The 24,199-nt window shown below is 46.1% G+C and overlaps 1 pseudogene across 1 annotated transcript; it reads left to right on the top strand.

The window, feature by feature from the left end:
• The first annotated feature begins 439 nt into the window (after nucleotides 1-439).
• On the top strand, nucleotides 440-24,199 carry LOC311177282 (interferon-induced very large GTPase 1-like; annotated as a pseudogene). Its single transcript has 3 exons — nucleotides 440-452; nucleotides 16,200-16,738; nucleotides 17,471-24,199. The product of its transcript is annotated as an interferon-induced very large GTPase 1-like (transcript).

The raw sequence follows: 24,199 nt of genomic DNA, 5'->3' as shown, positions 1-24,199 counted from the left end.
GGGACTGGAAGGACTGGCCCACCATGGCCAGGCGTGGAGGGACAGTCACTTTTCCAGTGACCCCAGACCATGCTGGCAGAGGACGGGGTTTGGGGCAATGTTTAGACCAGTGGCCCTCCAGTCCACACTTGAAGCAGGTTCCCAGGGGCAGTCGGTTGGTGCCTATGGGGCCCATTGTCGTCCTCTGTCGGGCAGCAGCCACTGTGGTCCTTGGAGGAGCAGGGTCTGGTGGTCTCAAGGCAGCTACTAGGGCCTGAGCTTAAAGCTCAGCCTTCTGGCGACTATGGAGTTCCCTCTCTGCCCTGTCCTGTTCCTCCAAGTTGTTAAATACTATAAAGGTCATGTTCAGCAGATCCCGGATCGGGGTTTGAGGACCATCCTCAGCCTTCTTAAGCTGTTTGTTAACATCTGGGGCTGACTGAGATAAAAAGTGGCTACTATGGCGCCTCCAGGTGAGTCAGGGTCAAGCGTGGTATAGCGATGGAAGGCAGCAGGGTTTTCTGAGGCAGACTGGGTAATCTCCCTGAGCTTATTAATTTACAGGTTTATGCACTTCTGCTTGGAGAAAAGCTAGGGGACAGATAATAAAATGGTCTCTTTGAGCCCAGCCCCCGCAACCCTGCCTGTGTCAGTCTGGTAGTCTCACCCAGGGGAACTGCTTCAGAGCCTGGGGGCATGTTGTGTCAGGCAAATGGACCTGATCCACATGGTCTTGGGCAGACCTAAAAACATGTTCCCTTTTATTAGAGGTCAGGGTGGAAGAGAAGATAACATGTAAATCATGACTTGTAAGGCCATAGGCTTGGGTAAGATAATGAAATTTTTGGGTGTAGGTAGTGAAAGAGTCGCGACTCTTTTCAATTTGGGAGAGATCAGACAGAGGACGGAGTATGGACTCTACCTACTCTTTCAGTCTCCACCATTACCCTAAGGGGATGGAGAAGAGGATCAGCACTAGAGAGGGTGTGGCTGCTGGGAGGTGAAAAGAAAGGGGGGAGGGGCTGGATTGGGGAGCTGAAGGAGGTGGAGACTGAGAATCTAGAGGATTAGAGAATTTTGTAAAGGGGTCCAGAGAGAGTGACGAGTGAGGAGTCTGGAGACTTTGAAAATAGGGCAGGTTTTCAGGAGGGAGGGAAGGGGCGGATCGCAAGAGAAAGAAAGCCTGGCCCTAAGCGAATTTCGGGCCACTACTTCTGCCTATGGCAAAAATTGTCTAAGTCGGTTAGAATTTGGGGTCAAAAGAGCCCATTTCCAGCCACCTAGAGCCATTGTCCAATTCGTGTTTGGGCCAGGCTATGGTACAATAAAAAATGAGGCGCTTAGGTCTCACATCCGGCTTTAAACGTAGAGGGCCAAGGGCCTTTAGGAGGCACCCCAAGGGGGTGTCTGCCTGAATGCAGGATTGCGTTGATCCCATAGTGAGTGTCCCTCTTAGGATCTCAAATGGAGGGTTGGGGGGGAGGCCGGCGTCCCAGCGTCCCTGCCCGATCCTCAGGGAATTGAGGGGGAGAGTGAAAGGGGAAGGTGGCGTCCCGCGGTCCTCTTTACCTCCAAGAAATAGGACGGGTCGTGCCCCGGAGGAGATGTCTCACCTCAGAGGAAGCCCCAAATGGAAAGTGCGGATCAGGAGGGGGCAGCGATCACTGAAAAAAGAAGTGACCTCCGTGATCCGAGGGACCCTAGAGGCAACAACTCCCCCTGGGAGAGTCAAGCCAAGCGCTGGGGGCCCACAGGCCGGCCGGGTCTTTTCGTTCTTCACGGTTTTTTGGCGAAGTGCCGCAGGAAGAGAAGGCCAACAGGAGGAAGAGGAAGATGGCCCCTCCGGGGGAGATGAGAAGAAGTTGTTGAGGTGGAGGTGGCCCCATGGATTGGAGTTACCAGGGAAGCCCATTAAGGGACTAGAGCAAGTCCCTGGCCTGCTCAGGCGGCATGAGAGGCAGCGGGTCTCCTACCTGCGGCCATTAAGCCTTAGTGAGCAGGGAGGGGTTCCTGGCTTCCAGTTGCACCGGGAGAGGTAGAAAGAGAGAGAGAGAACGAGAGGGAGAGTGGAGGGTTCAGGACGGGCAGGGTTGCCACATGGGACTGGACCCCATTCCCAACCAACACACCAGGTGAAAGGTTGGGCGCGGTCAAGAAGAGGAGAGCCAGGCTAAATGTCTCCAAGGAATGGAAAATTTATTGTGCCCCTGGCGCACCTCGTGGACCCAAAGTGGGGTCCGTGAAGCCGCGCCTGTTGTGAGGAGAGATGTCCCTTTTATAGGGTGAGGGGAGGTCGGGCAGGAAAACTGGGTTGGCTGGGGGGAAACAGGTTTAGGCGGAACAAAGTTGTTTTTCGTGGAGCCGCATTGTTTCCTCCTGTTTATGGCTTCAGTTTCGGTTTGATGGTATCAGTGGTCCTGGTGTCAGGGCCATCTGGTCTTTTTCAATGTGGACTTCCTCATTCCTGACCCCTGCATCAACCTTTCAGGGCCTCTGTCAGGAACCAGGACAGAGACCGCAAGTGCATTTCTCACTGTAACTCCTATTATCACTCAGGAAAGCCCCAGAGGATCAGGTCCTGCCTCGCTGGAGCCCTCTCTGCCTCCCAGGTCATGCCTCGCTGCAACCCCTGGGCCTGGGCTTGCAGGAGATGCAGGGAGGAAGCTTATATTCTCCTTAAATTGTAAAATGGCAGTTACACAAAGCAATGGCTATAAATACTTATGCTTGGTTCCACAGGTATATTCTTCCTCACTCCTGTGCACCCTGGGTTTTATCTGCTTCTGATCTGATCATACCTCCACCCTGTCCATTGCAGAAAACATCTTGCAAATGACAGGGATGAGAATTTGGGCTCAATTTTCCCAGTAACAGAGAGCCCTGAACATTCCTGCCCTTAAAGTCACATGATCCACATGTAAGGGACTGGGAGTCCTTCCTCCCCGCCCCCTCCCTGCCTGCCTCTGCTCTCCACCCAGCTCCTCTCCTAATCTTCCTTCCTCCCTTGTCCCTTCCTCCCTCCCTCCCCCCATCCCTTCCCCCTGATCTCACTTCCCCAGTATTAGAGGATTAGATGAAAGATACAGATGAAGAGCCAGGTGAATAGCTACTGAGGTGCCCTCTAGGGAAGGGGGTCGTGAGTGTAACAGCCTCTGTCCAGAGGGAGCTGGGGCACCTCACCAACCTGGAAGTTCTCCAGATCCCACGAATTTGACATTTCATGAAGGTTTCCTCACACAGGCAGGATCTACTATGGGCTACACCTCTAGCCCATCTCCCCTCTCTGGAGAACAGGGAGATGTGGGTGGGACTGACACTACCAGGCTGGAATCACGGCTTTGTCTTTCTGGTGAGCGGCCCCTGCTCAGGAGGCACCCAGGAGCACACCCAGAGTCACCGCATTAGAACAAGAGGATTTCCTAGTGATCCTACAACTTAGGAACTTACAAGGGTGTGAGGGGCCTGAAAGGTTTGGCCCGGTAAAGAAAAGGAGAGCCAGGCTAAATTTCTCAAAAGAAGGGAAAATTTATTGTGCCCCGGGTGGGCCTCATGGACCCAAGTTGGGGTCCGTGAATCCGCGCCCGTTGTGGGGAGAAATGTCCCTTTTCCAGGGAGAGGAGAGTTCGGGCAGGAAAACTGGGTTGGCTGGGGGGAAACAGGTTTAGGCGGAACAAAGTTGTTCTGGGTGGAACCAAGTTGTTTTTCTCCTGTTTATGGCTTCAGTTTAGGTTTGATGGTATCAGTGGTCCTGGTGTTGTTATAGGACAGGGAGAGGGGCACCCCAAACCCCGCAAACCTGCCTATTCTACATGGGTTCTGCCATCCGCCGCATCAACACAAAACATAGGAGACTTTAAAGGGAAGGAACTTTAATAAAACTAGGAAACAATACAGGTAAGGCAAAGAGTCTAGTTTCTAAATGAAGCATCCAGAGTTACCCGTCCCCTCGTGGGTAAAAGTCCATCCATATGGGATTGGCCCAGAGCAAGGCCTGAAAGCCTGCCACAAGTCTAAAGCATCTTCCAGTGGGGACCCACAGAAAAGGGCCAGAAACAACCGGACAAGCCCGGAAGGAAAAGAGCAAAATCAACATCAAGATAAAAGCTGCCATTGTCACCTCCCCACGGGTCTCACCCACATCTGTGTCACCCAGTCCACGACCAAAAGACAAGCGCAGTTTCTTCACGTGTCTCTAGGCTCCATGCGCCTCCTCCAGGTCTCCTTCTGGCTCCATCCTGCTTCCTTCCTTAGTCTCTTCTGCAGCTTCTCCTCTTCCTGCTCAGCTCCACCCTCCCTTGGGTGGGGCAGGGAACCTGGAACTTCCCCCTTTCCTGGGGACCACCCTGTTACAGTGTCAGGGCCATGTTGTCTTTTTCGGTGTGGGCTTCCTCATTCCTGGCCCCTGCATTGACCTTTCATTCTAGCCTTTTGTTGATAGGAAAAGTGTGAAGGTTCTTTTTTTGCCTACTTCTTTCTGGAGGGGAGCGAAGACCAGGGTGGGGGCTCAGGCCTGGGTATGGGGGGTCTTCTGCAGGGATGCGAGGATATGGGTGGAGAAGGAGTTGGTTAAAGGTGGTATAGAGACATTTCCCGAATGCGAGCCGGTATGAATTTTAGGAAGCAAGGAGCAAAAAAACGAAAAAAATAAGGTTATCATTAATATTGGCCCTAAAAGTGTGAGGAGCCATGACACCATAGGATTTTGAAACCATGTCAGCACAGAGTTAGAGCCCCCAGTTAGAGGCCTTTGAGTGGTAATACCTTGTCTAAGGCTGTGCCGATCTGGAATTGCAGGCATAGACAGAAGAACGGGAAGTGGCTTTAAGAGATGGGATTAGAAACAGACGAGGGAGTACCAAAGGGCCTCCACTTTGGAGACTCAGTGGAACCTGGATCAGGGGCACAGTGATGCGTACCCAAGTTGGGCCCAAGCGCTCACATACATACTGCTTGTCCACAGGACACTGTTGCTCATCTGTCAATTACAGGAATGGCTTTTCCAGTTCTGGGAGAGCTAAGGCTCATCTTGTTACAGGGCAGCCCCAATACAAAACGGATTGCCTGACTATGGGTTTTCACCTGTGCGCTTAAAGGGACTTATTAATATTTTACTGCAGGCACACACAAAAGGTTAATAACAGGTTTATTCACAAGGGAAGGGCAAATGAGGAAATGAACAACTCAGGGAGAAAAGTGGGAGACAAAGTCTTAAATGCGTCCTACCCGATCCGCTGATCTGGAATCCCAAATGGCACTCTGAGAGCTGGCTGAGAGCCAGGAGTCGTGAAGCCAGGAGGCGAGCCTGAGAGCAAAAGACCCCAAGGCCCAATTGTCTGGCTTTTATACCAAACCTGGCTGCTTAACTCCACCCTCAGGTCTCAGCAACCCTCCCTTTGGTGGTGACAGGATTGGTCTTTCCCAATGTCTTGACAGCTTTGATCTGGAGTGGGGGTGGAGTTCACAAAGCCTGCATGGATTTAGCTCAGGACATCCTTTCCCTCTAACAATCTCAGAGATCTTGGCCTGGATAAGGGGAGAAAACAGGGTTTAGAAACAAGGAAAAGCATGATTATTGTCACCGGGCCTACTAAGGGCAGGATTCATGGTAGTAAGGGAGAGCTGATCCAAGTCTGGTAATGGAGACACCTGAGTACACATGATATCTCACCAAAAATCTCTCTCAGACCTTCAACACTTTCTTTTGCCTTCTTTCTTTCTAATACCATTTTATTTTATCCATCCTGCTTTAAATTATTTTAAGGACCTTCAGAATATCCATCTTTAATACATTTTTTTAAACACACATACCTCACCTTACTTGCATTTACTAGACTTAGCAAAACCTTAGTGTTATAAGGAAATTTAACACCATCTAAACAATGATGAAAACACACAGATTTAAGATAGATAGCCACTGTAGCTTTTTGTTTTTGTACCCAGTGACTTAATTCACAGAGAATGGTGTCCAAAGCCTGCATCAGTTGGGTGATATTAAGGTTTTCAATTTAGCTAAGGTCACCCTGTAGAGTTTGCGTTAGGGGAGGAGGTAGTGTGGTGGCCGTGTGTAGAGGATTTTTAAAAGGGGAAATTCTAGCTGGGCTGACACTGTGTAAGAATCCCAAGGTGACACTGGATCCTAGGTGTGCTGGCTGCGGGACTGAGATTGATCATAGCCTAGGGCTTACTGGAGGAAGTTGCGAGGCTTTTCCAGCTGAGCAAGTCCGCGGTGGAGTAGGGCTGGTCTGTGAAAAACCTCTGCCCACCTCGGAGAGTCCTGTTTGGATTTTAATATACTGGTCCCCAAGTCTTTCTTTCTTTTTCTTTTTACATTGAATTTTTTATTATAAAATTTATTTTTATATTCCCCATACAATTTGGACCCCCTTATTTTGACCCCAATCCCTCCCCTCCCGCCCACCCCGATAATGTGACTCTGATTCATAATTGTTCGTTCATTTTGATTTTTACTTTCTTATAGTTATTCTTTTTCCTGGTCCCTTATTTAAGTTTTCTAGATTCCTGCTATGAGTGAGACCATCCAATATTTTTCTTTCTTTCTGGCTTATTTCGCTGAGCATGATCCCTTCCAGTGCCATCCATGTTGCTGCAAATTACATGTGGTTATCTTTTTTGAATGCTGAGTAATATTCCATGGTGTATATGTACCACATCTTCTTGATCCAGTCATCTATTTTTGGGCATTTGGGTTGTTTCCATAGCTTAGCTATTGTAAACAGTGCTGCTATAAACATAGGGGTGCAGGTGCTCTTTGGAATGGATGTTTCTGTGTCCTTTGAGTAAATACCTAGTAGTAGAATTGCTGGATCATATGGAAGCTCTATGTTTAGCAGGTCAAGAAATCTCCACACAGCTCTCCATAGTGGTTGGACCAGTTTGCACTCCCACCAACAGTGCAGGAGAGTTCCTTTTTCTCCACACCGTCGCCAACATTTGTTGTTGCTAGTTTTTTTAATATGTGCCATTCTCACTGGTGTAAGATGGTATCTCATGGTAATTTTGATTTGCATTTCCCTGATGACAAGTGATGTTGAACATTTATTTATATGCCTGTTGCCCATTTGCATTTCCTCTTCAGAGAAGTTTCTTTTTAGCTCTTCTGCCCATTTTTTGACAGGATTACTTTCTTTGTTGTTGTTGCGTCTCATCAGCTCTTTTCAGATTTTTGTGATCAGTCCTTTATCATTAGTGTTGTGTGCAGAAATGTTCTCCCAGTTGGTGGGGTTTCTCTTTGTTTTGGTTATTGTCTCTTTTGCTGTGCAGAAGCTCTTTAATTTGATGTAGTCCCAGCTGTTTATCTTTGCCTTCACTATCACTGCTTTGGGTGATGTGTCTGTAAAGATGTCTTTGATGTCCATATCACGTAATGTTTTGCCTCTGTTTCCTTCTATGTATTTTATGGTTTCAGGTCTTATGTCTAGTTCTTTAATCCATTTTGAGTTGATTTTTGTGTATGGTGTGAGGTAGTGGTCAAGCTTCATTCTTTTGCATGTAGCAACCCAGTTTTCCCAGCACCATTTATTGAACAAACTTTCTTTGTTCCAATGCATAGTCTTTGCTCCTATGTAAAAGATTAGTTGTCCATAAATCTGTGGGTTTATTTCTGGATTTTTTATTCGATTCCTTTGTTCTGTGTGTCTGTTCTTGTTCCAAGGCCATGCAGTTTTGATGATTATGGCTTTGTAGTATAGTTTGAAGTCTGGGAGTATGATGCCTCTATTCCCTTCTTTTTTTTTTCAGGAGAGCTTTGGCTATTCAGTATTTTTGGTGATTCTTTTTATGGACTTTTTTTACATGATGTTGTAGGGTAAATAGATGGTCACGCTTTTATGCCATTAGCCTCTGTGGCTATCACCTGTGGCCTTGAATGCAGGAGGCGCTTGGGAGCCCTGGCCTGATGGGGACACCTGGAGAATTGTGTGGGCATGCGTGCGTGGACAAACCTGGGTCTGGAGGCTGAGGCCAAAAGGCAGAGTCATTCAGAGATGGTGCGGTGAGAGGGTGGCAAATGGATACCAGAGGACAAGTGACTACAGAGGCAAGACCACAAAAGAAGGTCAGGGGGAGCCCAAGAATGAGTATAGATTTGTGGGGGGGCTGGGAGGCCTGCCTGTCTCCGTGCCGGCTCTGCCCCTGACTGCTTCCACTACAGATGTGAATTTGTCATCATACCTACCTTTCCATCCATAATCTTGGTCTCTGTTTAGTTCTTTCTATATATTTATAATGGCATATTTCAAGTCTTCTACCCTTAAATCCAACATTGGATTATTCTCACAGGGGATTGCTCCTGTACTGGGAGCCGTGCTATTCATGTTGTCTGACAAAGGTCCAGGCATGGGGCTGAATCCTGAAAAGTCAGGAATCTCGTTAGCTGATTCCTGCTAGATTCTCCTCATTTGTTTATTGTTGTGCCCAACGTTGACCAGTGCAGCCCCCAAGGACACAGACAGCCAATGCAAGAACACAAAGGAGTTTATTACGGGCTCAAGTCCGGGCTCATGACGCACACCGATGCAATGGCAGAGCACAAGAGCCCCGAACAGAGGAAGCAGGAGTCTATTACAGGGTCGTGAGCGGTGCAAATTTTGAAAGAAGCTGGCAATTACTCATTGGCTACTACAAAGGCATTTTGGCGCACACGGTTATAGTTTCAAATTGATTGGACAGTTAGCAATGCTGTCCCATTTATGGATAGGACTGTCCTCATTGGCGCCTGGGGTGGTCTGCTTTTTCGTCACCAAGTGGAGTGAGGGTTGCGACTATTGAAACTATCTCCGGAATGCGGCTGTACAAGGACTAACATATCAAGGTGGAGGATATACAAAATGGTGAAACCTTGGCTAAGCTTGGTTCCACATTTATGGTTAGTTTCTAACATTGTCAAAATATGCATTTAAAAGTAAAACTGTACATGCTGTTTGATCGTTTACTGAATAACCAATTTGATGGCAAATGGCACTGCATGATACAAATATTGCATCTTTTATAAAATTAGTAATTCTCTGCTAAAAGGCAGTAATTCAACATTTGGCCTTAGATTAGCAAGTGAAAAACTTCCGGGAACAAAAGGCTGTAAACATCCCTTGGCCAAGTCTTTAATATGGAGATGTGGTCTTTTGAGGCAAGGGCTAAATGGAGAAGGAAATTCTCTTACTTTAAAGTTAAAGATAGCAGTTGGGTGGCAGATGGGAGCCATGCTCCAAGTGTAAGAAAATTCCTGATAAGCCAGGATGTTCCATAGATAGCTCCTGCTAAATTCTTCCTGTTTGTTTAGGGCTGATTGCCCTGGATGTGACAATTGGTATGGTAGCTATTAGAGTGTGCATTCAAGAATAAGTCAACAGCAATTTTTTGACTGGTTGAGCTAAGAACCATGACAGCACAAATAATGCACTTGGAAATAGTCAAATGTTACAACTACTGAAATGTCATGTATTAACCATTCTGGGAACCAAAAGCTATAACTGTTACAGGACAGGGAGAGGGGCAGCCCAAACCCCGCAAACCTGCCTATTCTAAATGGGTTCTGCCATCCGCCACATCAACACAAAACATCTGAGACTTTAATGGGAAGGAACTTTAATACAACTAGGAAACAAGACAGGAAAGGCAACGAATATAGTTTCTAAATCAAGCACCCAAAGTTACCCGTCCCCTCGTGGGTAAAAGTCCACCCAAGCAGGAAATGCCCAGAGCAAGGCCCCAAAGCCCCCAGGTCTAAAGTATCTCTCAGTGAGGACCCACAGAAAAGGATCAAAAATCACCAGACAAGTCTGGAAGGAAAAGAGCAAAATCAGAATCAAGACAAAAACCACCATGATCAGCTCCCCACGGGTCTCACCCACATCTGTGTCACCCAGTCTACGGCCAAAAGGCAAGCGCAGTTTCTTCACTTTTCTCTCCATTCCATGTGCCTCCTCCAGGTCTCTTCCTGGCTCTCCATCCTGCTTCCTTCCTTCTTCAGTCTCCTCTGTAGCTTCTTCTCTCTCTGCTCAGCTCCACCATCCTTTTGGGAGGGGCAGGAAACCTGGAACCTCCCCTTTTCCTGGGGACCACCCTGTTAAATAACCATCTTCTGTTCTGCCTCTGATAAAATATTTGTAGTTCCTTACAACTACAAACAACAATCAGCAATCTTACAGAAAAAGGAATTTTCCCTTGATCTTAAAGTTACATATGGAAACTAGGCTGACTAGATAAGCAGAGGAGTAATAGGTAGAAAAACTCTTCTGTTAGATTAGGAAAATGCCTCCCTTAATTGAGAGCTTGGGGCTAAGGAAGAGTCAAAGCGTCTTCCTTCCCCCAGGTAACTTCCTGCCCTTTCTTTCCCCTAGCCCTTAGTTAATCCTTCACTATGGCAAACATCGAAATGTTAGTTTCAGTCACATAAGCTTTTTGCTAATAATAAAATGACTGTTTAGGTAAATGGCTACTCTAAGAACACTTTTATTTAACAAATGTGCCTTCTTTAAAACAAAGAATAATAAATGTCAGGATCTCTGCAGGAAGGCAAACAGACCCTTGGCTGCTCTTGAAAGAGATGTGATGATTGTTATCTTCCTGTCTTAATGCATATGCTTATGCACTCATGGTTTACTTGAAATGTATAAATAAAGGGCTGCTGAGATTCTCAGCAGGATGATGTCTGCACCCTGATCAGGTGTCTGCCTCTCCTCACTCCCTCTCCCCCACATTTTCTACAATTGTGCCCATGCTGTCCCATCCTTCAGGAACCCTTGACAACCAGGCTGCTGCAGCTGGCTCGCAGCACTCCTGCCTGCTTTTTTTTCCTGTGCAGGGATCATACTTTACTGTTTCATTGAATATCTTGAAATTTTTTTTTGGTGGAAAATAGACACTTTAGATTAATATATTATGAAAATGGTACTTTTCATTCTTTTTAAAGTTGAAATGCAAATGAATATAATGCAGTACAATCTTTTGGTTCTTGTCCTGATTGGGCTTGAATATGCGTGTAGAGGCAGGAAGGGCACAGAGCAGGTTTTCTATGACCTCAGCAGACTGGGGAAGGAGGAGTCCTGGAGCCATCAGTGGCTCTTTTGCAGGCTTTTATTGGGATTTACCAGGTATACAGCAGGCAGGGGTGCTGGGGAGCTGGGAGGCTGGCAGTCCTCCCAGCCCCCAGCAAGTCTTCACTCTATCTGGGCTCTCCCATGCTCTCTCATGGCCTCTGTTCTCTCTCTTCTCAGGGTTCTCCTGGCATCCCCATGATGCTGCCCTTATAAGCTCAGTCTCTCAGCACACGTGTACCCACTTACCCTACTCCAGGTGCCCGCCATCAGGCATGCTTTCAGGACCGCAGGGATCCATCATCAATCCTAATAGCGGGAGAACAGAAAAGCCTGATACTTTTTACCTTACCCTACAATGTGTTAACATTTTTTAAATGAAATGAGATAATTTTTTTATGTTATTTTTTTAAGGAGGTTGTAGGGTCAGGAATGGACACCGTGCAGGTTTTCTGATCCCATGCAGACCAGGCAAAGGAGGAGTCAGAGTCCTCAGTGGTTTTTGCAGGTCTTTTATTGGGATTTACCCGGTACACGCAGGCAAGGATGCTGGGGGCCTGGGAGGCCGGCAGGCCTCCCAGCCACCACCAAGTCTTCACTCTATCTGGGCTCTCTGGCGTTCTCTGCTTCTCTCTCGGCTTCTGCTGCTTCTTTCTTGGCTTCTCTTTTGGTGCCTGCTGCTTCTCAGCTTCTCTTGGCGTCCCCATGACGCCGCCCTTAAAAGCACAGTCTCAGCCCAGGTGAATCCCATCTACCTATGCCCACACCGTATTCCAGGTGCCCACACCGTATATCAGGCATGCATTCAGGACCGCAGGGATCCATCATCTAACCTGACATTTTTCCTTACCCTACAGTCCACCCCCTTAGGGTTTTCTGTCATACAATCTTCATATATACAATTTTCTTAGCAAACATAAACAATGCAGCCATGGCCCACAAAAGCAAATACATTGCAATACATTAGTCTCAGCTACAAGCCACACACAGCATCCACCCCCAGGATGCACTAGCTCTGAGATTGGCATTCTATTCTGTTGGGCGTAATCGCCAACCCTCAGGGTTTCTGTCTGCAGTTGCTCCAACATTTGGCCTTCATAGCCACCAATGTGACTTGTAGACCCCTGCACTCAGGCCAATACACTGCACAAGCACATGGGTCGGGGATGTAAACTCTACGTTCGGCTTGGGCTCCACTCCAAGCCACGTTCCCCACCCGTCCCCCAAGGAGGGGTTCCTCAGCTCCTCACCCTCACTCGACAATGAGCAGGGCATCACCCACAGGTGATTTTATGAGACTCACAGGTCTTCAGCATACTCAGGCTGCTTACCAGTCGCTCAGGGCTTCTCAAATTTAGCATCAGCACCAGCTTTTGCCTTCTTAGTTGCCTTTTCTCCTCTGCCTGGCTGCTAGGCATACACAGGCTGCTTTTGGCCATCAAGACCCATTGGCCACCCCCAGATTCTCAAAAAAAACATAATGTGCCAAGGTCCTCCCCCTTCTGGCAGGATTGTCAGTCCAAGTGCATCAGTCCGAGTCCCTCAGTCCAAGTCCATTAGGCCAAGTTCATTGGCCTCTCCCTGCATCAGCACTGGCAAGCTCCGAATTGTGGTCCTCTCTTCGCCGATGATTCTTGCTGCCTTGGGGGTTGTTGGCTGGTTCTCTTGGGGGTCGTTGGCTGGTCCTCTCGGGCATCTCCTTCATGCCAGATCTCGTCCTGTAGCTCCTGGACCTTGTCCACCCTCTGTGCCGCCATGGCGCCTCCAGTGCTGTCACAGGCTCACACAGTCTGTTACTCCTTAGTCCCTCCAGGTCTTCGGAGGGCTCCATACCCGTCTGCATGGATCATCTTGCCGACTTACGCCAATTGTAGGGTCAGGAATGGACACTGTGCAGGTTTTCTGATCCCATGCAGACCGGGTAAAGGGAGTCAGAGTCCTTAGTGGTTTTTGCAGGTCTTTTATTGGGATTTACCCAGTACACAGCAGGCAAGGGTGCTGGGGGGCCGGGAGGCTGGCAGGCCTCCCAGCCACCAGCAAGTCTTCACTCTATCTGTGCTCTCCGGCGTTCTTTGCTTCTCTCTCGGCTTCTGCTGCTTCTTTCTCAGCTTCTCTTTTGGTGTCTGCTGCTTCTCGGCTTCTCTTGGCGTCCCCGTAACACTGCCCTTAAAAGTACAGTCTCATGGCCTCCCCGGTGGCGCAGTGGTTGAGCGCTGGGTTGTGAAGCTGCCCGCAGCCTCTGCAGCACTGGTTCAATCCCCGGCTGCTCCCCGCCACCAGAGGAGGGTCCCAAATGGCGCGCAGACCTCTCCTGCCGCCCGCTGCTCCCCTCAGCAGTGTACCTCGGTCCTTCTGCCTGCTCTGCTCCCCGCTCTGGCTCTGGTGAATTCTCTCACCCTCCTGCGCTTCTGACTGTACCCAGTGCTTGTATAAACAAAACAAACAAACAAATAATAAATAAATAAAAACATGCCTCTATTAAAAAAAAAAGGACAGTCTCAGCCCAGGTGAATCCCATCTACCTATGCCCACACCATACTCCAGGTGCCCGCCATCAGGCATGCATTCAGGACCGCAGGGATCCATCATCTATCCTGATGGCGGGAAGGCAGAAAAGCCTGACATTTTCCTTACCCTATAGAGGTCTATTATCACAATCACAATGTTTATCTATGAAGATGCAGGTATTTAGTTAATCGGCCTCTATTAATTTTGGCAGTTTATATAGTCAATGACATATTTGGTATTTTTAAAAATTATAATAATGTATGTGAAATTCTACTGTTATGGAGCAACCCCGATATAAAACGGGTTGCCTGGCTGTGGGTCCTCACCCGTGCACTTAAAAGGGACTTATTAATACTCCACTACAGGCACACACAAAAGGTTAATAAAAGGCTTATTTACAAGGGAAAGGGGGTTAAGGAAATGTACAACTCAGGGTTTCTCTTTCATTTGCTCTTCTTTGAGATGTTCTCTACTGCATTCTTTGTTTCATCATTCAATTGCTCAACTCCAGAATTGGTGTCTCTTTCTATTTTATGATTCATATTTCTTGGGTACCTTGTTTTGTTCATGAATTTTCCCCTATATTGCTATCATGAGATTTGTGATAACTTGTTCAGTTTCTTTAACACAACTGTATTTGAATTATATATCACCCAGGTCTCAAAATTCTATGCTTTTGATCTAGTTATTGATGAATTATTATCTTTCGATGATGTTTTCTTGATTTTCATGTTCTTGTATTATAGTTTTACATTGCTGCAACGGGTTTTACATTGCATGCAATCGGGTCCAGCCAGTCTATGGAAAGCCACATGGCAGTGTCTCAAAACATTAAATGTGGATCTCCATTCGACCCAATAATTCCACTCCCAGGCATCTTTCCAAAACCACTAAATCAAAGGGAAATTTGTGCTCCCAGTTTATTGCAGCACCAGCTACTATAGCTAAACTATGGAAACAACCTAAGTGTCTTTTCTAATATTATTTAACTTTCATTTCTTCCCTAGTTCTTGAAACCTACTATCTGACATTTGGAAGATTATCTTTTCCTTTCCAGAAGACGGCAATATAGCTCAAGACTGTGCTTTCTCCCTAGCACACAGACACTGGTCTGTTTTTCTGACCGTGTCCATTCATCATAATAGCTCTCCCCACTGAACTCAATGCATGTAGCAGCAGCTGATCCCAAAGGAAGGGGACTCGAGTCACCCACAGACTTACTGGAGAAATTCTTGGGTGAGGTTCTCCAGAGCTCGAGGGTGGATTCCTTGCTGAGGCCCTTGGCTCACTCAATAGAAATCATTTCTCTTCAGTGACCATTGATATTCTCATCTGCCTCTGTTCGATCTCTTTTCTCCTCCAGCCAGGTACCACACAAACGGGGTGGTCAGGAACTCAGACACCACTCTCTTTTTTGCCCCACTGGAAAGGTCATGGCACTAACCAGTTCAGTCTCATGCATGTCAACAAACTCATGCTGGAATACCTTCTTAGAGAGACTGGACTTCTATAAATTCTCTCTCATCTGTAGTTCTCTGCCCAGGTCACCACTACCCACATTTTTCCAGCCATAATGAAAGAGGCTGAGGCGGGTTAACTACTCCTCTGGTTCTACAGCCTCTACCAAGTTCATCTGCTTATTATGGGATCAACAGGGGGTATGATTCCTTCCAGGCCCTTGGGCACTTGGTGTACAGCCACATCTCCCACAGGGACACTTTGCTTGTGGATAAATTTTTTAGTTATTTAAAGTCAATGGATAAAAAGATTGAACTGCTTATGCTACCACAATAAGAGTAACTCCACGGACATTTTAAAGTGTAGGAGAGATGGCAAATCCTAATGGAAAGGATTCTAATGTCAAACATTTTTTAAAAATTATGAAATAAGGGCCTCCCCTGTGGTGCAGCAGTTGAGCGCTGGGTTGCGAAGCTGCCCGCAGCCTCTGCAGCGCCGGTTCGATGCCCAGCTGCTCCCCGGCCACCGGGGGAGGGTCCCACATGGCACGCAGACCTCTCCTGCCGCCCGCTGCTCCCCTCAGCAGTGTACTTCGGTCCTTCTGCCTGTTCTGCTCCCTGCTCTGGCTCTGGTGAATTCTCTCACCCTCCCGCGCTTCTGACTGTACCCAGTGCATGTATAAACAAACAAATAAATAAATAAATAAATCTTAACAAAGAAAAAAAAAATTATGAAATAAAATAAATTTAAAAATTAAATTTATGGGAGAATGAATAACATTATGAAGTGATCTAAAATTAAATGGCAGAGACAGGAGGGGCACCAATCAACATAGGCTGGTAGAAACTAATCGAGAAAAAGGTAATTGGTACCACTCTTATGTTCAAATAAATATAGTTGCCAAACTCATGCATATTTTTAAACGTGAAAACTTGGCATAATGTCCTCCTTCCACTTGATTCTGTGTAATAAGAAGCATAAAAGCCAGGCTGCGTACAGAAATTCATGTTGAGGAAACCTACAAAGATGCCCTCCACAAAAAAGAAATGAATCAATGCTATAAAATATATTTCTTAAAACAATGACAGGTGGAAATGAAAAAATTGCCAAACTCCATCCTTAGTACACTCACCATTTTGACCATGTGGCTGGTAATTTATATGGTCCTGATCCAGCTTAACTGAGAGTTTTCTCTTCCCATAGCCACGGCTACAGCACAGACAACCCCTGAGGACTCCCAGCACCCAGGGGAGAAAGGGCAAGACCTCCAGCAGATGCTGAATGAAGTGGGGCTGTCAGCTGAGTACTGGTTGCCGCAGCTTCAGGAACACCTCGGAGTCACCCGTGCCCAGGCCTTACCACACCTAGAAGAAAAGGACCTACAGAGGCTACACTCCCAGACAAAACATCCCTGGGAGACAAGGGCCCTGGAGAAACTGCTGTACCTGTCACACTCAAAGAGGCTTTCAGAGTCACAGGAGGCTCAGGCAGAAATGATGAACAAGAAGCAGAAGCAGACGGAGCAGGCGCTGCAGGAGCTGAAAAACTTGCAGCAACAGGAAGAGGCAGTGAGGAGTAAAGAGGCAGAGCTGAGGCAAGCAATGGACATCCCCAAAGAGTACTGGCCACCGCCTCAAACGTCCCGGAAAGAGGTCATGGAAAACATGCAGAGACAGCTTCACCTCATAGAGGGGACACTGTCCCACAGACAAAACCTCCTGGACAGAGAGCTGGTGAGATGGGTGCCGCGGACCAGCACAGCAGTAGACGATGAGGCCGTCTCAGGGTTGAGAGACTGCGCAGGGTGGTCAGTATATATATGTTTTTTCTAAAGGCATAGGAACAGTGAACATCAAAGAGATCAGTTTGCTCATAGGCTTAGCTTAATTGACAGGGCAGTGATTTATGTCCGAAGTTACACCTGGACCTAGACTTATTCCTAATTGGACAGGTTATTAACTCTTTCTATATTTTTGTACTAACTACTACTACTATTACTTACTTATGTTTACTCATAATTAATTGTCATAGGTAAATTTATATTATAATGCAGTTAATATCAAAGGTACTAAGGTTAAGCACATAATAGAAAGATTATTAAACCAACAATTCTATTATAACACAGTGTTTAGTAATGTTTCATTTGCATTAGCCTAATTATTAAATTATGTATGTTTTTTAATTAGCAATCAATGACCAGAAAAAGGAAAGATTTTAGAAAGACAGTTGTAGCAGAATAAAGTTTGTGGGCCTTGAGAAAGCGAGATAAGGTTCCAGGTGGTCAGCATTTCTTTTAACCATCTTTGTGGCGGCTTCTGGTGGTCGTTATCTCTTGGCAGGCATTCGGCTTCTCTGCATCTTAGGGAGTTTGCTGTTCTCCCTCTGCGCGCATGGTTCCTTGCCCACACCGGACCTCAGGGACCATGGCAACAGCCATTAGCCCTGAAGGTCACTGCAGGGGGGGTAGCAGCAGGGCATCCGGAGGACTGGCCCTGCGGGGAATTTACAAAACCAGCTCTGAAAGAGGCCTGTTAGAGAAGAGAGAAGAGCTACTCAGTGTCCCCATGGAGTTCTCACTTGCTGGCCCTGAGCAGGACACGCGCATGGAAACAAAAGAATTTACATCTTCTGAAGACGAATCCACCTTCACCCAGACTATGGAAAAATGGGGCTTCAGTGTAACGGCCGCAGCCAAGGGTGGAATTTGGGGAAAAAGCCTGGAAGCTGGTATAGATCACAGCAAACATTCAGAATCCAAGGAAATCCGACAATCACATTCTCAGCATTCCTATTTTTGTTCAATCAGATTCAACTATATCCCTCTGGCCTCCTGCCACTTTCCTCTTGATCAGCTCCAGTTCTCCAAGGCTGCTTTCCAGGAACTGCAATGTATTGAAGGCCTTCTGGGTCAGCCTGCAGGCCCAGACACACTCCTTTTGCTGAGGTGCAGGGCAGAAGACTTTTTCCACAGGTTTGGCTCTCATGCTAACCAGGGCCCTCTGTATTTGGGAGGAATCTACTGGGGGAAAGCCACTGCACAGGGTTTCCAAAGAGAGAAGCTGTCAGAAGTGAAACAGCAGGTAACAAAGGCCCTGAATAGTTACATAAGGGGCAGCTACAGTGGCTTTGGAGTGCAAGGTGCCTTGGGCTTCGATGTATCAGACTCTCATTCAAGCACAATTTTTCAGAAAACCATTTACCAAAACCTTGAAACCCATGTGCTATTATCTACTGCCCAGACAGGTGGCCCACCAGAAGCAAATGGCCTCTTTCAGTGGAAAGATGGCCTCATGGCCAGTAATGAAACCTGGTGTGTCATTGACAGGGGGTTTCAGCTGGTGCCCATCTGGGACATCATCCGCTCCAGCCACAGGAGTGATTTCAAGGATCCAATTCAGGTAGCTCACTGCCTGAAAGAAAGCTATGTTGCACTGACTTGCCTCCCAGCCCAAATCCAGGATGGGGAAGAATTACTGAGTGCTTGGGCAGAGGGTAGGGCTTTCCTAGAGGATGTGAAATCCTGGAAGGTAGTGATCCTGAAGAGCAACTAAGGAAACTCATAGATTTCATGCAAATGTTGAATGAAAAAGTAAAAAAATAAGACACTTGCATTCACATATGCCTCATGGATAGGAATCTACAGAATTTTTTAGTAAAAACTGTCAAATTTTGCAAAAATTCTTCCATTTATAACACTAAGTTTATTAAATTGCAGTTGTGCATCCTCCTTGACTCTCATATCCACAAAGTGACAAACTTTCCTCAGGCTCGTTCCATAATGCAATGGATCTCAGAGTTGGCGGGGCTGGAAGAGCATGGCAACATCTCCCAATTTTCTGATTTAATTAATACCATAAAAGAATCCCAGAATGATCTCATGGAATTGAAGGGCAAATCTCAGTCCCCAAAAGCAGTGCAGGAAGTTCAAAGGAGGGCTACTGATAAAGTCAGCGTGTCTCTTAGCTACTTCTTGCATTATCTCCAAGATACTGAACAGCCAGACATACAAGTCTTGCTACTTTGCTTTGCAATGGGTGCAGGATACCATGCAATAAACAAAACTTTTCAGTATCTCTTGGGATGTGGTGAGTTACACTTTATTTGGACTGAAATGCAAACAGCATGCAAAAAATAACAGCAACTCAAACTATTCACAGCTACAGGGCTCATGATTCCTGGTGCTCACAGGACTGAAGGCCACTGCAGGAGGCATACCTATTTCTGCTGAAGAGAAAACACAACGCTTGGCATGTATAAAACAGCACATGGAACAATCATTATCTGAAGAAGTTGTACAAGTCCTCACCAAAACTGGAGCAGACCATGAGTGGGAAAATCTAGAGAAAGAATTAAGGTTGCTCATCAAGCAGGATGATGAAACCACCATGATTATGTTGCCAAAGATGAGGTGGGAAAACAGTTGAGAAGTGTCTTCCATGAAAAGAAACAGCTCCATGATCCACATAATGATGAAAAGAGCAAATGGGAGGTCACAGAAAATGAAGTCTTGAGAGAATTACTCCAGCGTCTAGGCCTAGAGCATTACTACCCAAAGAGGATGAGCAGAGCTAACTTCCATTTGATCTACAGAGCTTCTGAATATAGCACCCAACCCAGCTGTGAACAGGACCTTCCCTTCTATTTCCTGCAGAAGCAGCTCATGCTGGATTATTGGCTGAGATACCTGGTCTTCAAAGATGCTGGAAACACAGAGAATCGAGTTCATCCAAGTGACTCAAATCAGGAAAATACGGCATTTGATTCTTTTAAAGACTTTTTTAAAGGACAATTTTAGCCCCACTACTCCATCAACCACTAGTCCCAGGCCCCACATCCACCCTATGGATATTCAGATGGCAATTCTTCACTGTGCAGATGATTTTGCCAGACAATATATTTTGGACAAACTTGTTTATTATTGCCCTTCCCCTTCTAATACCTAACCCCTGCACTTCTCAAATTGAATTCTCTCTCTGGTCTCTCAGTCAAATTAGGAAAACCTGGCAAGAGTCAAGGACAACAGCAACCAAGAAGAGCAATTACAGGAATCAGCAGATGTGCCAGGTCTCTACCCCCATTGTGTTCTTTATTTGAGTTGGAAATGGCTTCTCTGCTTCCAAATCTCAGATCATGAACTGTCTTGTCAGTAAACGTAAACACAATGTCTTTTTTCACAGACACTGCAAAGGGAGCAGCAAAGACTGTCTCTTGATGGAAGGTGTGGTGGAAATCTGCTGGTTCTGTCCCGGGGAGGAAGAGGAGGACAGATTTCACACGGACCTGGCCTTCACCAATCTCCATGTAGATGCGAAGGAACACCAGGAGCAACTCACATTCCTGCAGAAGGTCTCTTCTCTCCTTGTAGTCCTCATGTCATATTCTGATGACAACAAAGAAAATGAACAAATTTTAGAAATCCTTTGGAAGTCCTCAAAACGTTTCATCTTTTTGCTTGATGACAAAGAAAACCCTGTGAATAATAATTCTGGCCCAAGAGTGATAATCGGACTCAGAAACAGAAATGAGGCTGAATTAACAGAAGAGCTCGCAAATACAATCCGGTGTTTGCTAGAGAAATCTAATGCTGCTCTCAGCTTACAGGCCTGTGCCCAGATTGCTCGCCAGCAGGGATTCCTTGTTGATGAGGACCAGAGGGATTGCAAGGAGGCCAAGGCAAAGGCAGAGGATCTAATGGCCCAACTGAGGGAGATGCAGATCTCTCGGGTGAAGGAAAAGTTACTGCCCCTTCAGGGACAACTTTGGCTCCTATCGTGTAAGAAAGACAGAAAACTGTATCATCTGAGAGAGAAGGGGAATCAGAGCATTGAACAACACAAGACAGAATTTGAGGCAGAGAAGCAAAGAATACAGCATCAACAGTTGACCAAAGACATTCCTCTCAATGATTTGATGCAATCTGTCCTTGAAAATCTCCAAAAATATACAGACACTGATAGCAAAGTCTATTTCCTCCAGTGGATGTGTGTGCTTTTGGACAATATGACAGCCAGACACTTGGAAAAACTGAATAAAAAGAAAAAGAATTTGTGGTCATGGATACAAACAGAAAAGCAAAATGTACCCAAGAACAGCTATCTGAAAGACGAGGAATATGAGATAGACGCTCTCTCCAGAGAGATTAATGACTGTTCCCTGGGGATTGAGCAACTTCTCAGAGAAGTGGGCCAGATCTATGACGCTCTGGAAGAAGCTTCCTCCACAAAAGATAATCTTCTCGGGTCTCTCCCCCAGATTGCTGCGGATCTGATGATCGCTGGGGTTCCCATTGAGCTGATGGATGGGGATGCTTCCTATGTGCCCCAAAGTTGGTGGCAGCTGTGTTTGACAAGTTCTCTGAGAAACTAGGGGACAAACAACTGTTTGTTCTCTCTATCCTTGGCCTGCAGAGCTCAGGGAAGTACACCCTGCTGAATGCCCTTCTTTGGGCTACAGTTCACGGTCAGTGCAGGGAGGTGCACCCGAGGGGCCTACATGCAGCTCCTGAGGGTGGAGGAGACATTCACAGAAGAACTTGGCTTTGATTTTGTCCTGGTGGTGGACACAGAAGGCCTTCGAGTCCCAGAACTCAACAACAAATCCCAGAATCGGGACAATGAGTTGGCAACCTTTGTCATTGGACTTGCAAACTTGACTCTGATCAATATCTTTGGAGAGAATCCATCAGAAATGCAAGACATTCTACAGATAGTTGTCCTAGTCTTTCTGAGGATGAAGCAAGTGAAAATCGCTCCACGTTGCCTCTTTGTCCATCAGAACGTGGGGGAAGTCACAGCTGAAGACCAGACGATGGAAGGGCGGAGGCGGCTAGAGCAGAGACTGGACGAGATGGCAGTGACAGCGGCTGAGCAGGAACAGTGCTCAGATATGACCCGCTTCAGTGATGTCATTAAGTTTGACGTTAACACTCAAGTCTCCTACTTCGCCCACCTGTGGGATGGCAACCCCATAATGGCCCCTCCGAATCCTCGCTACAGTCACAATGTCCAGGACCTGAAGAGCAGAATTCTCCTGACCGCCCAGCAGGAGGTCAGGGGAAGCATCATGAAGATATCGGATGTAAAACTGCGAGTTCAAGACTTGTGGAGCGCACTCATGAGTGAGAACTTCATTTTCAGTTTCAGGAACACCCAAGAGGTCATGGCCATGAGCAATCCTGACACCATGTACAACTCCTGGACCTGGGAGCTGAGGAGTCATGTGCTGGGCGTGCAGGACAAGCTGATCAACCAGATTCAGAATGGGAAAACTGACATACTCATGACAGACGAACTTCATGTTCCTGTTGCAGCAAAATATGAAGCCATCAAGTAAGAATTTGAAAAATGTTTTACGGCATATCCAGTATTTAGTACAATGCCGATACAATGGAAAGACGATTTGGAGAATAAGTTACTAATCCTTAAAGAGGATCTTATTTCAGAGACCCAGAGAAAAGTCAATGAACTGATCAGTTTTAAAAAAAGTCAAGAAAAACTGGATAACAAAAAATCAATTTATGAAAGGCAATTATTCAAAAGAAGTCGAGACTTGGCTTTAACTGTAAAGGGCAAACAATTCAGTGAGAAGGAGCTATGTAAAATATTCAATGAATTTTGGCAAAAATAGATCTCCGAAGTGCCCTCAACACTCCAGCCGATTCCAGAGCCTAAGATTGATGTGGATGCAGAAGACATCTTTTTGCAAAATTTCAGAAAGGAGAAAAATGTGGTCAACATACTGACAGAAAATTCTGGCAGGAATTTTCCAGATTATGACAAACATGTCCAAATGTACAAGGGTTATGTGCTGTTTGCAAAGGGCTTAATGTTGGAAGATCAAAAGTCCATAGATATGACGACTAGTCACATTGTTTCAAGATGTGAAGACACTATTGCCAACATTAGGAAGAAACTGCAGGATTACGATGCAAGCCATTTCCACAAAATCTTGTCAGTAATAAAGCAAGAGGTGAAATCTGCACCAACTTGGGATAAATACACATTTACAAGTAGATATAAAATGGATTTATCTATGAGTTTATTCCAAAGTGCATCAAGAGAATTTAAGGAGATGCACAAGGCATTCAAGCAAGCAAATAATCCTGTATACTACCTGGAGAGCAAGAAAGATGATTTCTTTGTGAGTTTTAAGATCTCTTGTCAGGGAGCAACTTCAATCAAAACATTTGTTGATTTTCTGTGGAACAAGCTCACTCCTGCTATTGCCACTGCCATAAGAGGGAAAATAGCCCTTAAAATTGCTGGGGACATGAGGGCTACCTGCCCAGCACTCAATGGAAACAGGGCCGACCTGGTGAGGCACATTCTCAACTCTCTGGCAGAAGAGAAAAAAATTGTGCATCCAGTACATTTCTCATTTAGAGTCATTTTTTAGAAAGTACATTGAAAATCATTTTCAAAGATATTTTTTAGAGGATGGAACTGAAAAGATGAAGATATTTTAAAAAATAAATTTAAGTGCCATCAAGAATTCCATCTTCTCAGCTATTCATGAATGAACAGCACAAACCAAAGATTAAAAAAAGCAGCACTGTGTCTTATTGGTTGAATCTGTTCTGTGATCAGCTGGAAAATCAACTGATCTTGCCTCGAAAGGATTTGGTAAGCATTGAACACCAGGAGATAAAAGATATTTATTTTCTTGAAGAAGCCATGAGTGAAGCTTTGGATCCCGTAATGAAGTTAGTGGAGCAGAACTCTCTGAGCATGCCTGCAAAAGAAATGGTTCCTGAAATCACAGAAATACTCTTTGAACCTCCCTGTGGCTGCTAGAAACAGTGCCCCTTCCGTGGAGCAATTCGTATGAACACAATCCCTGCACAAGAAGGATATCACAGTGTTCCCTTCCACCGTCCTCGGGCTGTCAATGGAGGGCATTTTATTGGAACAGACATTTTTTCAATTAATTTCTGTACACTTGCTGTAGCAAGTGATTCCACATTTAGCTTGCTTGATGGCAGAAATTTCCCATGGAAGACCTACCGCCTGGCAGGAGGGGAATATGCCACATGGAGCATCACCCCAGACCTCTCCTTCCAGCCATACTCGAAATGGTTTGTCTGTCGCTTCAGATCAGAGCTAGAAGAATGACATCAGTATAAATTTGTAGGACGGGGCCAAATCCCTGACTCATGGACCCAAATCACAAAGCAGGACGTGCTTGATGACTTGAAAAACCGATAA

Source organism: Talpa europaea (genome assembly GCF_964194135.1).
Source record: "Talpa europaea genome assembly, chromosome: 1".
Lineage (NCBI taxonomy): Eukaryota > Metazoa > Chordata > Mammalia > Eulipotyphla > Talpidae > Talpa > Talpa europaea.
Note: the sequence above shows the minus strand (reverse complement) of the source record. Positions and strands in the feature narration are given on the sequence as shown.